Raw genomic sequence first — 12,638 nt, 5'->3', positions numbered from 1 at the left:
AGAGGCCTGGGAGCTTGAGGGTTCTGCGCAGTATCTTTGCTGTTCCCAGTACTGCACTCTTCTGGACCGAGATGTCTGGTGTTCTTCCAGGGATCTGCTGTAGCCACTCCTCCAGTTTGGGGGTCACTGCCCCGAGTGCTCCGATGACCACGGGCACCACTGTTGCCATCACCTTCCAAGCCTTCTCCAGCTCTTCTCTGAGCCCTTGGTATTTCTCTAGTTTCTCATGTTCCTTTTTCCTGATGTTGCCATCGCTTGGTATCGCCACGCCAACCACAACGGCTTTCCTCTGCTGTTTGTCAACCACCACGATGTCAGGCTGGTTCGCCATTACCATTCTGTCAGTCTGGATCTGGAAGTCCCACAGGATCTTGGCTCGGTCATTCTCTACCACCTTTGGAGGTGTTTCCCACTTTGACCTTGGGGTTTCCAGTCCATACTCAGTGCAGATGTTCCTGTACACTATGCCAGCTACTTGGTTATGGCGCTCCATGTATGCTTTTCCTGCCAGCATCTTACACCCTGCAGTTATGTGGTGGATTGTCTCAGGAGCCTCTTTGCACAGCCTACACCTTGGGTCTTGTCTGGTGTGGTAGATCTGGGCCTCTATTGCTCTGGTGCTCAGGGCCTGCTCCTGTGCAGCCATGATGAGTGCCTCTGTGCTGTCCTTCAATCCAGCCCGCTCTAGCCATTGGTAGGACTTCTTGATATCAGCCACTTCAGTTATGTTCCAGTGGTAATATATATATATATATATATATTATATATATATATATATATTATATTATATATATATATATATATTATATATATATATATATTATATTATATATATATATATATATATATATATATATATATATATATATATATATATATATATATATGTATATACAGGTACATACACGTACAGGTACAGATACAGGCCTAACTACCTCACACTCCATAGTGCTCCCGTCTCCAGCAGCGCGACACAGGAGGGATGGCCCTTTCTAAACGTACCTGGGAGTGACTCATCTCACACCAACACAGGAAGAGGAGGAGGAGGATTAATAGGAGGCAAAAACACTCCCGCTTGAGTTTTCACTTTTTGATAATTAAACACACAGAGCAGTAAGGGATGCTCCACAGGCCCAAACACACAGTGTATCCCAGACGTGTCAGGAGTGGGAGGACATCAGTGGGACACCTTCCACCATACATTAATTTTAACTGCGTGCTCCCCACTCTCTCATTTATCTCCTTTCTCTGTTTTTCCCTCACTTCATGGCTTTCATTTCTTACACCCTTTCCTCTCGTGTGGTTTTACAGCACACCTCTCTTTTCTGCTCATTTTACCTTCCCTTTTCCTCTCTGTGTCTCCCACCGCACCACCCCCTCCTCCCCTCTTCCTCTATCTCTGTAAGCACAGAAGCCCTGTGGCCTCATTAACATGTCACCGATCCCTCCTGCCGTGGCCGGGCCCGTTGGATCATTAGTCAGCCCTGTCTAAGACGCCCATCCTCACAAGAATAGATCAGCCCAAACCTGTAATATTCTTTAAATGTCTTGAACGCAATCAAGTCAGCGCAGGCGCCACTGCCACCACCTTATCAAATGATTGATCAGTTCAGCCACGGAATATTAAAATTGATGCTTTCACACGAGGGCTGTGTAATTGGACATTTGTGTCACGAGTGGGTTTATTATGCCTTCTTGTGTAAGGACATGTAATTCTTCTACATTCTTATGTCCTCATTATTTTTTATCATCTAAATGTCACAACAGGTTATCACCTCATGCATCTCATTAGAGGGTTGTGAGACTGTGCATTCCTGTGAGTGTATATGTCTAATGGGAATCTGACAGACGCAGAGAAACTGGATACTGGATACATTAAGCTGTGGGAGATGAAAGCTCAGGGCAGAGTAGGGCTGCATTATAATGGCAAATTGATTATATTATTATGTGATCGGGATTTTTATTGTCATTGCAAGAATTGAGGTTTAGATAAAGTAAATTTAATTTTGAGCAGAAGCAGGTGTTCTTTTTGGCAGATTACATATTTGTGCTGCTGTAAATTCTCAATTCTGTTAAAAAAAATATTGTGAAAAAACAACATTGAGAGGTGTTGAATAACCCACATTATAATGGCTCACATGGTAAATTCAGCATAAAGTACAATCCACAGCAGTAATTCCATCAGGACAACAAACAAGTCATGTCGGGCTGCAACTAACGATTGTTTTCATCACTGATTAATGTGACGATTGTATTCTTGATTAATTAATAAATTTTTGCTAAAATCATCAAAGACTGTAGTGAAATTTGTCACATATGGCCATGTCAGAATTTGTCAAAAGTGCTTATGCCAAACTTGATGTCTAACAATTTACTTTATACTTCTACTCCACTACATTTCAGAGAAATATTGTACTTTTCACACCACTACAGTTATTTGACAACTTAAGTAACTACCGGTTACGTCACAGATTCAGATTATTAATACAAAATATAATAAGATAATAAATTATGATGTATTATTGTAGGTTATGCTACTCGGCAGTATATAAAGTAGTTGAAATTAGCTCCACCTTTACCAGCTGCAACATTAATGATGCTTTCACATTAATGCATTGATAAATATAATCCAGTAATATGATATATTCCATTCTGAAATGGGCCATTTTGCATTAGTCCTTTTTCTCTTTGTACTAAGTATATTTTGATGCTAATACCTGTATGTACTTTTACTTAAGTAAAAGTTTTTAATACAGGACTTTTACTTGTAACAGAGTATTTCTACACTGTTGTATTCCTACTATTCCTACTTTTACTTAAGTAAAAGGTCTGAATACTTCTTCCACCACTGATAATTTGTGGAGTGACTTATTCTATTTTTTCTGAGGAAAAGTCATTTTGTGGCACACTGTAACATTTCCATTTATGTTTGAGAAAGCCTTGTTTGCACTCTTACTGTCTTAGTTTTGTTGCTGTCCTTATTTACAAAGGCAAATCATTAATAATATCATAATAATCACTTTGGTTTAGAGCTAGAGCCCTAAGGAAACTCAGCACATATTCCGTACTCATTCGTCATCCTCTGGTTTAAAAACAAAACACAGTTCATCCAAATGACAGACAATAATCACTGTTAACTAAACACAACATCTTCACATTGAGCTTTACCAGAATAATTTCTCATCTAACGTTGGGCCACTCCTTTCTTTTTTTAGTTTCCTAATAAGTTCTTTATTTTCTAAAAATAGTTTGTGTTTTCCATCTTTACTTTGGTTATCCTCACATGTATGCATACTACATTAATGATTGTGACCGGTCACGTGTACAGTAACAGACACACTTGATGCAGGAGGATTAACAAGCTTCAGTAGTGCCTCACTGAAGCAATATATGTTTATCCCTAGTGAATTACACAGCTCAGAGGTTTATCTTATTTAAGACCCACACAGCTCATATCATCAGTGATATGTCCTTCTGTCTAATCATGAGAGTATAGTACGTATGGATAAGCCATACAAGGATGTTCCAATATCACTAACACCTTGTGGATTAGCAGCCTACTGACAGGCCAGCTGTTGATGTTTTGGCTTCATCCTAATGCTGGGTAACTGTTAGATGATCTAAAAGCTTTCTGTCAATATGTAGTGAAGGGGTCTTTAGTTGGATGGAGGAGATGAATTTGTAAACTGGGTGTAGCTTGGGCTTGTGGCAGGAGGAGAGCTACATATTCAGCACTTGTACTGAGGAAAGACAAAGAGACGGAGAGCAGCTGCCTTGCTTATGTAATTGCAGAGACGTAAATAGTGAGGGACACACGTTTGCATCCGCACATGCACAACGGTAATCATCTGCTGTTTGGACGCTGGACAGAAATATCAGCGGCCAGGCCAAGTGGTCTCTCTGCCAGCTACAGGTTATCTGACCTAATACACACACACACACACACACACACATTAGTGCATGCAAGATAGACACAAACACACACACACAGTCTGAATGTCAGAGGGTTTAGGACACATGACATCACACACATACAGAGGCATCTAGCAGAAGGACAGAAGACACCAGAATATCTGTTTACATATTTAGATGACACACACACACACACCTTAAAGTTGAACTGAAATTTGAATTCTCCTCACTTCATGTGTACGGAAATATGAAATATGACAATGCTACAGCAATTGTGCAGATTTTTCCATTTTTCAAAAGAGGATAAAACCGTTCTTTTGGACATATTTGTGCACACAGCGTCCCAGATTCAAGTCTCTCTGGGGGTTTCCTATGGCAGCAGTTGACTGACATTTGAGAGCCAGCTAGGAGACGTGGTACGCTACTGACAGGAGCGCGTCATAGCCCTGTCTGGCCTGCTGGCGAACATTAGCACTGATTCTCACTACACTGCATAAGTGTAGATAAGGATGGTAATTTAAAAAGAAAGGCCATGGGTGAGTCGAAGGGTTAGGACACACAGGACCGAACAGTGTAGAAGTTTTTAAACAGCAGAGATTACAGCTAAAAAGTCACAGTAACACTAACAAGTGCTCAAATCAAAGATGGGACGTAGCAACAGCTAACAACTTCAGCTCCCCGGCTAGTGAACTACCTATGTGGCTGTTGGAAATGAAATGATATTATGAACCATTTTTACTACCCACCTACAGAGATAGTCCATCAAAATTACTAATACAAACATTGTCAGTCTGACACAAAAAATAACACTAATGTAGGGGCACCTGTCACTGCAGAAAACTAAATAAATCTTTAATTTCTTCTTTTTGGTATTTACAATTTTCAAAGCAAATGCCAAGGATGAATTTCTGTTCAACTTTAAGCTTCACTCGTGCTCTCAAAATTATACCCTTGATGCTCTTCTATACAAACACATCACTGGGGCATCATGTTGACATTTTACAGTAATAATATATGACATATGTTGCTATTTTAAATATAGTGAGTATATCCTTATTGCTGTACTCAAGACGATAATGATCACTCAAATTGCAATGAATCAAACAACATAACTATACCATCCCTATGTCCTCCAAATATATTATTGTCAGAGATGGCTGCTGAGGATTACCATGTGTGTAATTATGTCCCATGCTGCTATGGGTTTTAGCTATCTATCTCTCTTATGTACCCCATAGGCTGGATGTGCATCCTGCAATTTCCTGGGTTTGTTTGCTTGTTGATGTCACACAGCCTATAAGCACTTGTGCAAAGCTGTGCTCATCAACACAGAAGAAGATGAAGGATTCATTAAAGAGATGATTATTATCGAATCCTCTGGGTCATGATTGTAATTTGAAGGGTGTGTAAGTGTAAGTATCAGGAGCTTAATGATGTTTTAAGTGCTACAGTAGAGGTGCAGGCACACACATGCTCATGTTGTCTTCGCAAAAGGTTTTAACTTCAAGAGGTTTAGTACGTTTAGTTTGGTCATAGCAGAGTATATAATGTTGCTCCCAGCTCTGGTCTTTGTGCAAAATCAACAGGTCACATGACTTCGAGTGAAAGAAATAATATAGTGGCCTTATTATTTTAGTTTCCTGTTGTCTATATGGTAAAATAGTACTGTGTGTGCAAATGCATGCTGTTGTTATGGCTGTATTTTTGCAAGTACGCCATCTCGTCTTAAGTGTTTATATTGTGAAACTAAATATAGTTTCCATGTGTGTGAGAGAGAGAGAGAGAGAGAGAGAGAGAGAGAGAGAGATGGCCACCTGGGGCCTGTCCTCCTTGGTTTCCGAGGCAACGTCGCAGTGATTAACGTGCAGGTATGTTAACAGCCAGTTGTCCGGTTCTCTTGCAAGTCAAAGCTTTAACAAACACACCGGAGGAACTGGGGTAAAATGGGGACTGCTGCAAAGCACTGTGGGAAGGCAGGTGATAGATGACTTGAAAAGTTTTGTTGTTTTCCCTTTTTCTTAAACTTTTCTGACAGTATGGTAATAGTTGGCTTGCGTCCTTGTAAAACTGCCCCATGTGAAAATCAGATTTTGTGAGTACAGTAAAGCAATGTGTATAATTATTCACTTATGAAATGAGATGGAAGTGTCGGCAGCAAACAGGAAAAGTGAGAAATTACTGTTTATGGATATTCTTAGCCAGCAATTATTTTCTGCATGTTTGCTTCTTACCTCATTATTTTTAGCTCTACCTGCTCGCTAAAGGTCGTCTTGTTTTTGTCCCTTTTCTGCATATGAGGTGTTTTTATATTTAGTTAATCCCTAACTGTGATGTCTTCCTAATTGGACATGTTTGTAGTCTCTGATTAGAGAGAAAAAGCAGGAGTGACACTGATCTTCTGCAGGATTGCTGACATACAGATGTGACAGACTTATTTCTTCTATAATTGGTTCAGTGTTTTAAATAGTTTTACCCTTATTTATCAAGGAAAATTCACAGAGAGCAATGTTCTTCCCAGTACAACCACAGCCTAATCTGATGGCCACTGAGCAGCTCCAGCAGATGGTGGTTATGAGGTTAAGGGCCTGGCTCAAAGGCACCATGTGAGGCTGCTCTTAAACTGTCCCCGTCCAGATTTATTCTGCCGGTCCAGGGATGGGAGTGGTAACCTTCTGGCCACCTTCTGGCCAGACTGTCCTCCCAGGAAAAACGACTATCCGTTGCTTTGGCAAATGCTCAAATATGACATTTGTTTACGTTCAAGTGACAAAGCCCTTTTGTGGCTGTAGGAATCAGGACTTTTGTCCATCGGGGACAAAGGAGGAAGTCAGCTGATGTTATTGTAGAGCCACAATATCTGCAGAAGGAGGACGCCAGGAAGGATAGAACAAAATGTCATGTCACTGTCATGTGACTTTAGCACTGGAGACCGCTGTTCGTTTCCTGTTTCCTACCTAGGTTCAATGTTGGTTTCTGTTAACGATGACTGCAGTCATTCCCTAACCTTAACCTTAACGAAATAGTAATTTTAACCCAAACCACGATGTTTTTCTAACCTTCCCCAAGTAGTTATATTGACCCAAACCATGATCTTTCCCTAAGCCTACGAAATTGGTTTTGCGCCTAAACCTAACCAAACCTAACGACAGAAATTGTAAGATCAGAAAATGGTTTTATTCTTGAAACTATGATGTCTTCCTGGCAACTGTCAGATCAGAAAACGCTTATATGTGTTATTCTGGATGTCATGGACCAATGATGTATTTTGGTGTTTGATTTGGAGGACTTGTTGAATGAAAATGCAAATGCAATTTAGATTTTTCCAGAAAAATTAAAGCATTAAGTGTTCATTTATGGGTTAAGGGAAAAAAAGCATTGCCACAAAGCTGAAAACTGTTTTTCTTAGCTCATGAAAAGTTGACATTTTAGAGATACACTATTTTTATAGGACAGTGATAATTTGCAATACGTAATGCTGTCTGTTCAGTATAAAGTAAATTCACAACTCAGTATAATTTAATGCAGTCTATGTTGCAGTCAACTATTAACTGAAAAACAAACACAAAGTGCAGCTCAGAGACATAAACATGCTAAATAATGCAGCTTTAACCTACTTCCTGTCTAATTAACAAATAAATAGGAGAACACTATGTGATTAAACAGTTGTCAAAACTGCCACCTGCTCAGTATTTCTGAAGTTTAATGTTCCTCTCTCACGTCTGATACTAGAGGACACACTTCATGTGCACATCTGTATGCGTAAAAGCATAGCCATTTGTGCTGGCCTGGCATAAGCACAGCGGCAAGCCTGGATTCCTATTTCTCTAAGTGGGATTCTCCACTACCTCTCGACAAAGTCAACTATCCTCTGAACCAGCCCTCTCACAACCATTTAGCTCAATTGCCACTGAGTAGAGATGGAGCCATCACTACTGGTGTCTCCTAATGGAGCCTGACAACTGCAGCCAAAGAGACCTCCAGTCAGATGGCGTAGCACCCAGGAAGTGATGATGCTTTCACAGATTGAAAGCCCCTGCTTGGCCTCTGTGTGAATACAGCAACAAAGGCTTAGCCGCAGCACAGAGGGCCCACAACACATTCACACGCGCACACATGCATATAAAAGCAGCCCTCGTATCCTAGTCAGTCTAATTAAATGATGTGTTTGATGATGAAAGTTGGGATGTGATGAAAGGATGTGTGGTGTTCAGAGGTGCAGTGTGTATGCATCTGACAGGACCTCTCCTCCACTGTTAATTAGAACACGACAGGGAAGGATTAAGGGCCTGACACCTGTGTCTGCTCGGTTTGATTTCACTGTGTGTGTGTGTCAGTGGTGGAAAGTAAATAAATACATTTATTCAAGTACTGTACTTAAGTACAATTTTGAGGTACTTGTATTGTACTTGAGTATTTCTGTTTTGGGCTACTTTATACTTACAGAGGAAAATGTGTACCACTACATTTATTTTACAACTTAGCTAAAAGCTAAGTTTAGATAACAGCCCGAAAAATGAATAATATTTTTTTTTTTTTGCAGAACTTTGGTTTTTCTTCTTTCCTCCCATTAATCATCTGTACATAAAGTATTTAAAACTAGCTCCACCTCAACCTGCTACAACATTAAAATGCTGTGTCATGCATTGATGCAACAGTATTAACAATCTATGTATAATAATTTACGTCATATGATAATATACACTGACAGGGGCCATTGTTCTGCAGAACGAGTACTTTTACTTTTAATACTTTAAGTACATTTTGCTGATAATACTTCTGTACTTTTACTTAAGTGGGATTTTGAATGCAGGACTTTAACTTGTAATGAAGTATTTTTTATATTGTTGTACAACAGTAATACTTTATTACTAAGTAAAGGATCAGAGTACTTCTTCCACTGCTGGTGTTTGTCCTCTCTATGATAGTACAGTTTGATTGCAGATGTTGCATAATACTGTGTATTTCAACCCTTATCACTGTCTAAAATACCCAAGAGAAATACTTCTTCTCAGCTAACTGGTACATACAGCATCATCTCCATAATTGATTCATCAAAAATCACTGCATCCCTTAATCCAGTGAGCTTGCTTGGAGATTGCTGATGCTCTCTGTACCATTTCTCTCTAATAAGCTCATTCATAGCCTGTGTGTCTGTATGTGCGTGTGAGTGTGCGTGTGACAGTGCCACATATTTGCATGTATGTGAGTGGCATGTTTGATATCCTAATGCCTTTTGATGTTTAATTCACTAACAAGACTAAAAAGGCATACAATCAGAGGAGGCACACAACAAATGACATGATTTACAAGACGTGCATTTATACTGCCAAGAGAACAGGCAGGCCATGGACACACACGCACACAAACACACACACACCATCACTTCATGTAACATCAGTGAACTTAAAAACAGCACAATATTTAATGTGCATTAAGCAATCACGACTAACACTTTTTGTTTCACTCCTTTAATATCAGTTCCTCGTTTGTATTTGCTGCCTGATTTACAGGCTATAAATCTGTCTTGTGCATAACGAGACTACAGTGGATTAGTCTGAATGTGATGGCCTATTAAACACTGACAGGCTGCTGCAGGTGGAGGGAGAGAGAGGGAGGGAGAGATGTCATCCCACTAATTAAATCAGTGATGGATAGTCAATACAGGTGCCAGTTTCTCCCTTTACAGCCATGGTTGTGAGGACTTAGATGAACCTGAAGACAACACACGCAGTCATAGTTGTCATTGCAAGTCTTCTCTGGTGTGTGAAATGCTATCTGACAGATAATAGAGGAGATGACATGATAATGAGCAGGTCATTGTGCTGGTACCACTACTGAAATCAGTAGCAGCCTTCTTCGACTTTCGACAAGCTTTTTCTGTTATCTGCCTTTTTCCGTCTCCAAGTCTTGCCCTCATTCCTCACATTCATTGTGTCTGCTGCTGTTTTCTGCTGTTGATGTATCTCGTGTCAGTTCTTCCGCCCTCTGTCCTCTGTCTTCTTTTCTTTTCTACTGAGTCACAGCTTCATTATTGTTTTTATCAGTGTCAGAAGACAGATTAGTTCCTACAAGTGACACGATTGATTGTGTGAAGCCAATCTCCTCATGGGGACTCGGATTGGCTGTCAGGGTCTCTATTTCAATAGCTCATTGTGTGCTTGTGTGTAGATGGGTTAAGTTTTGGCAGTCATTTGTCTATTAATATTCTTTTGAAGACTAAAAACTAGGTATTTCCTTTAAATGCGGTAAAGCAGCATTTTGTTATAATGCTACAAATAGTTAAATTTCCAGAAGATCTGTCACTTTAGCTACTTTTAGGTCCAAGCCAAAAAGCATAATAGCCGTCGCCACAGTGTGTTGGACAAACACAGAAAACACAGAACTTCTCTTTACCAGTTTAATGGCAGGTTATAAGGGTGGGTGAGTGTGAGGTCTACAGGGGGAACATATACAAGAACCACAGAGAATAATCAGGTTAAAAACATTGAATATGATTTCTTTCTCATAAACGACAGTGTTTATAATTATATAAATATGTATATAAATATCTGAAATATAAGAAAAAAACACTAGTAGCATACTGAACTGAATATACATCAAACAAACACACAAATGATCTGGAAATAACATCATCTACTCTCCAATACTGCAAAATAGCTGTGCGCACAATTTAATCCTAAATGAGCAGTGATTTAGCTGGAAAAAGTGCAAATGTCTCTGTAACATTTCAGGCTTCTATTACAATGTACATGAACTGTGAAGTTGTAACAACTAAACTGATTTAACAAAGGTTACATTAACTTTGGATGACTTAATGAGCTGCCTGGAGGGCACTTTGTGGCCAGATACAATATTTCTACACGTGAACGCAGGGACTGATAAGAAATGCACTTAGCTCTTAGCATTTAGCTCCCATTTTTTTCTTCAAAGCATGAAGGGGGCAGGATACGCTGATGCACATCACATGATCAAGTCTACTCTCACCAAAGAGTCCTTTGAACAGTATAGAAAACTAGTTTTAGCCATGCCAGCAGCATGGCATTCATGTCCCCCTCAGGATGGTTTGTAATAACTTTGGTGATCCTCTGACATTTCATCTAGCACCATCATGAGATCAAAATTTGTATTTGTCCAGTACTTTGGTTTATGACTACAATGCCCATCAACCTCAGCTGTACTTTGTGTTTAACACTTATAAACGAATGTTAGCCAACACGCTAAACTAAGATGGTGAACATGGTAAACATTACACATATTGTGCTTACTGTTAGCATGTCAGCATTGTCATTGTGAGCATGTTAGCATGCAGATGTTAGCATTTAGCTTAAACCACTGCTAGTCTCACAGAGCTGCTAGCATGGCTGTATAGACTCTTACCGGTAGTCTTCTTGGTTTCTGTCACTGCTCCAAAGCCTTTGAAGCAGAAGAAGGAAGGCTATGATTTCCCTTCTGCGAATATGCACTCTTTAGAAAATACAGATACAATATAAAGATACTGGAAGAAGGCAAGGTAATACAGCAATTAAAAGGAGTAAAGTAAAGCCACCACACTGGTCATAAATGAGCTACAAACATATTCAAAATGCTTGTAAAACACAGAAAATGTCAGTGAAACAATTCTACACAATGTTAGAAATGTGGTTGCTGTTTGAAGACGCTCCACTTCTGAAACGCACCTTAGATGTGATGCAGCCGCATCCAGTGGACATGAGGGGTTAGCCCATGGATGTATTAAGACGCACAACATGGAAGCAAACCTGGAAGCTAAGAAACTTTTTTGGCTTATGCACTCACTGAGCAATTTTCATTCAACTGACTGAGCGGCAGCTTTGAGTCAGATATCCAGTTCTTATAATACATCCGTGGATTAGTCATACAGTTTTAGGCCATTGTGGGTGAAATACAGTGAAGTTACTTACTTCTAAAACAAAACCAGCAATCAGCAATTTTTCACTGTGTTGGCATTTATTTATATTGTTAAATAACGCAGAGATGTTTTCTTTTCTATCAGCAAAGCGTCACATGTACAGCCTCAGTGATGCCAGCAGGTTTGGCAGGTGAAGCTGTCAGTCCTCCCTCTGTGTAATTGACAGAGTTTGTCTCCAAATTGTGGACATCAGCCTGTTCGATGAGGCCCACAGTGGCTGGCTGGCGGCTTTGATACCACCCACCTGCACACCCACCCACACACACATACACACTGCTGAGCTTTGTCTCTGACATCCATCACCTGTTCTGTCCATGTGTCTGTTTGTCTCCAGATCTGTTGTTCTCCATCTTTCTTTCTTTTTTTCCCCTCTTCAATTCTGACCATCAGTGCTTTCTTGTTCACTGTCTCTCTACTTTCACACCTTAATTTTAACAACTTTTGTGTCTCTCTGCCTTCATTCAGCTGCTCACAAACACTTTACAAAACTCTATCTGCCTTTGTCTCGCTCTTACTACTCTTTTTAAACCTTTCATTGAGTGCAATATGCAGCGTTTGCCCTTCACCACTGCAGGTCAGACTGTTGCCTGCTCAGTCAAGGTTGTGGGCAGTGTGTGTTTGGACATGACATCACTAGTTGTTGTGGGGTCACACAACCAGGAGAGAATAACTGAGATTATAAACATCCCTGCATGATCTTTTCTTTCAGCTGAGCAGCTGAGCTTCAGCCTTGAGGAAAGGGAACATTTCATCATCATATGAGATTGCTTGGTGTTCATTTCTTCATTAATTTTCTTCT

The 12,638-nt window shown here is 40.0% G+C and overlaps 1 protein-coding gene across 5 annotated transcripts in view; it reads left to right on the top strand.

Annotated features, from left to right (window-relative positions):
• prkcab (protein kinase C, alpha, b) overlaps window positions 1-12,638 on the top strand; it is a 110,669-nt gene that overhangs the window by 55,868 nt on the left and 42,163 nt on the right. The window lies entirely within an intron of this gene.

The sequence above is a fragment of the Siniperca chuatsi genome, linkage group LG21 (genome assembly GCF_020085105.1).
Source record: "Siniperca chuatsi isolate FFG_IHB_CAS linkage group LG21, ASM2008510v1, whole genome shotgun sequence".
NCBI lineage: Eukaryota > Metazoa > Chordata > Actinopteri > Centrarchiformes > Sinipercidae > Siniperca > Siniperca chuatsi.
The sequence above is the reverse complement of the archived record's forward strand: the minus strand, read 5'-3'. Positions and strand labels throughout refer to the sequence as shown.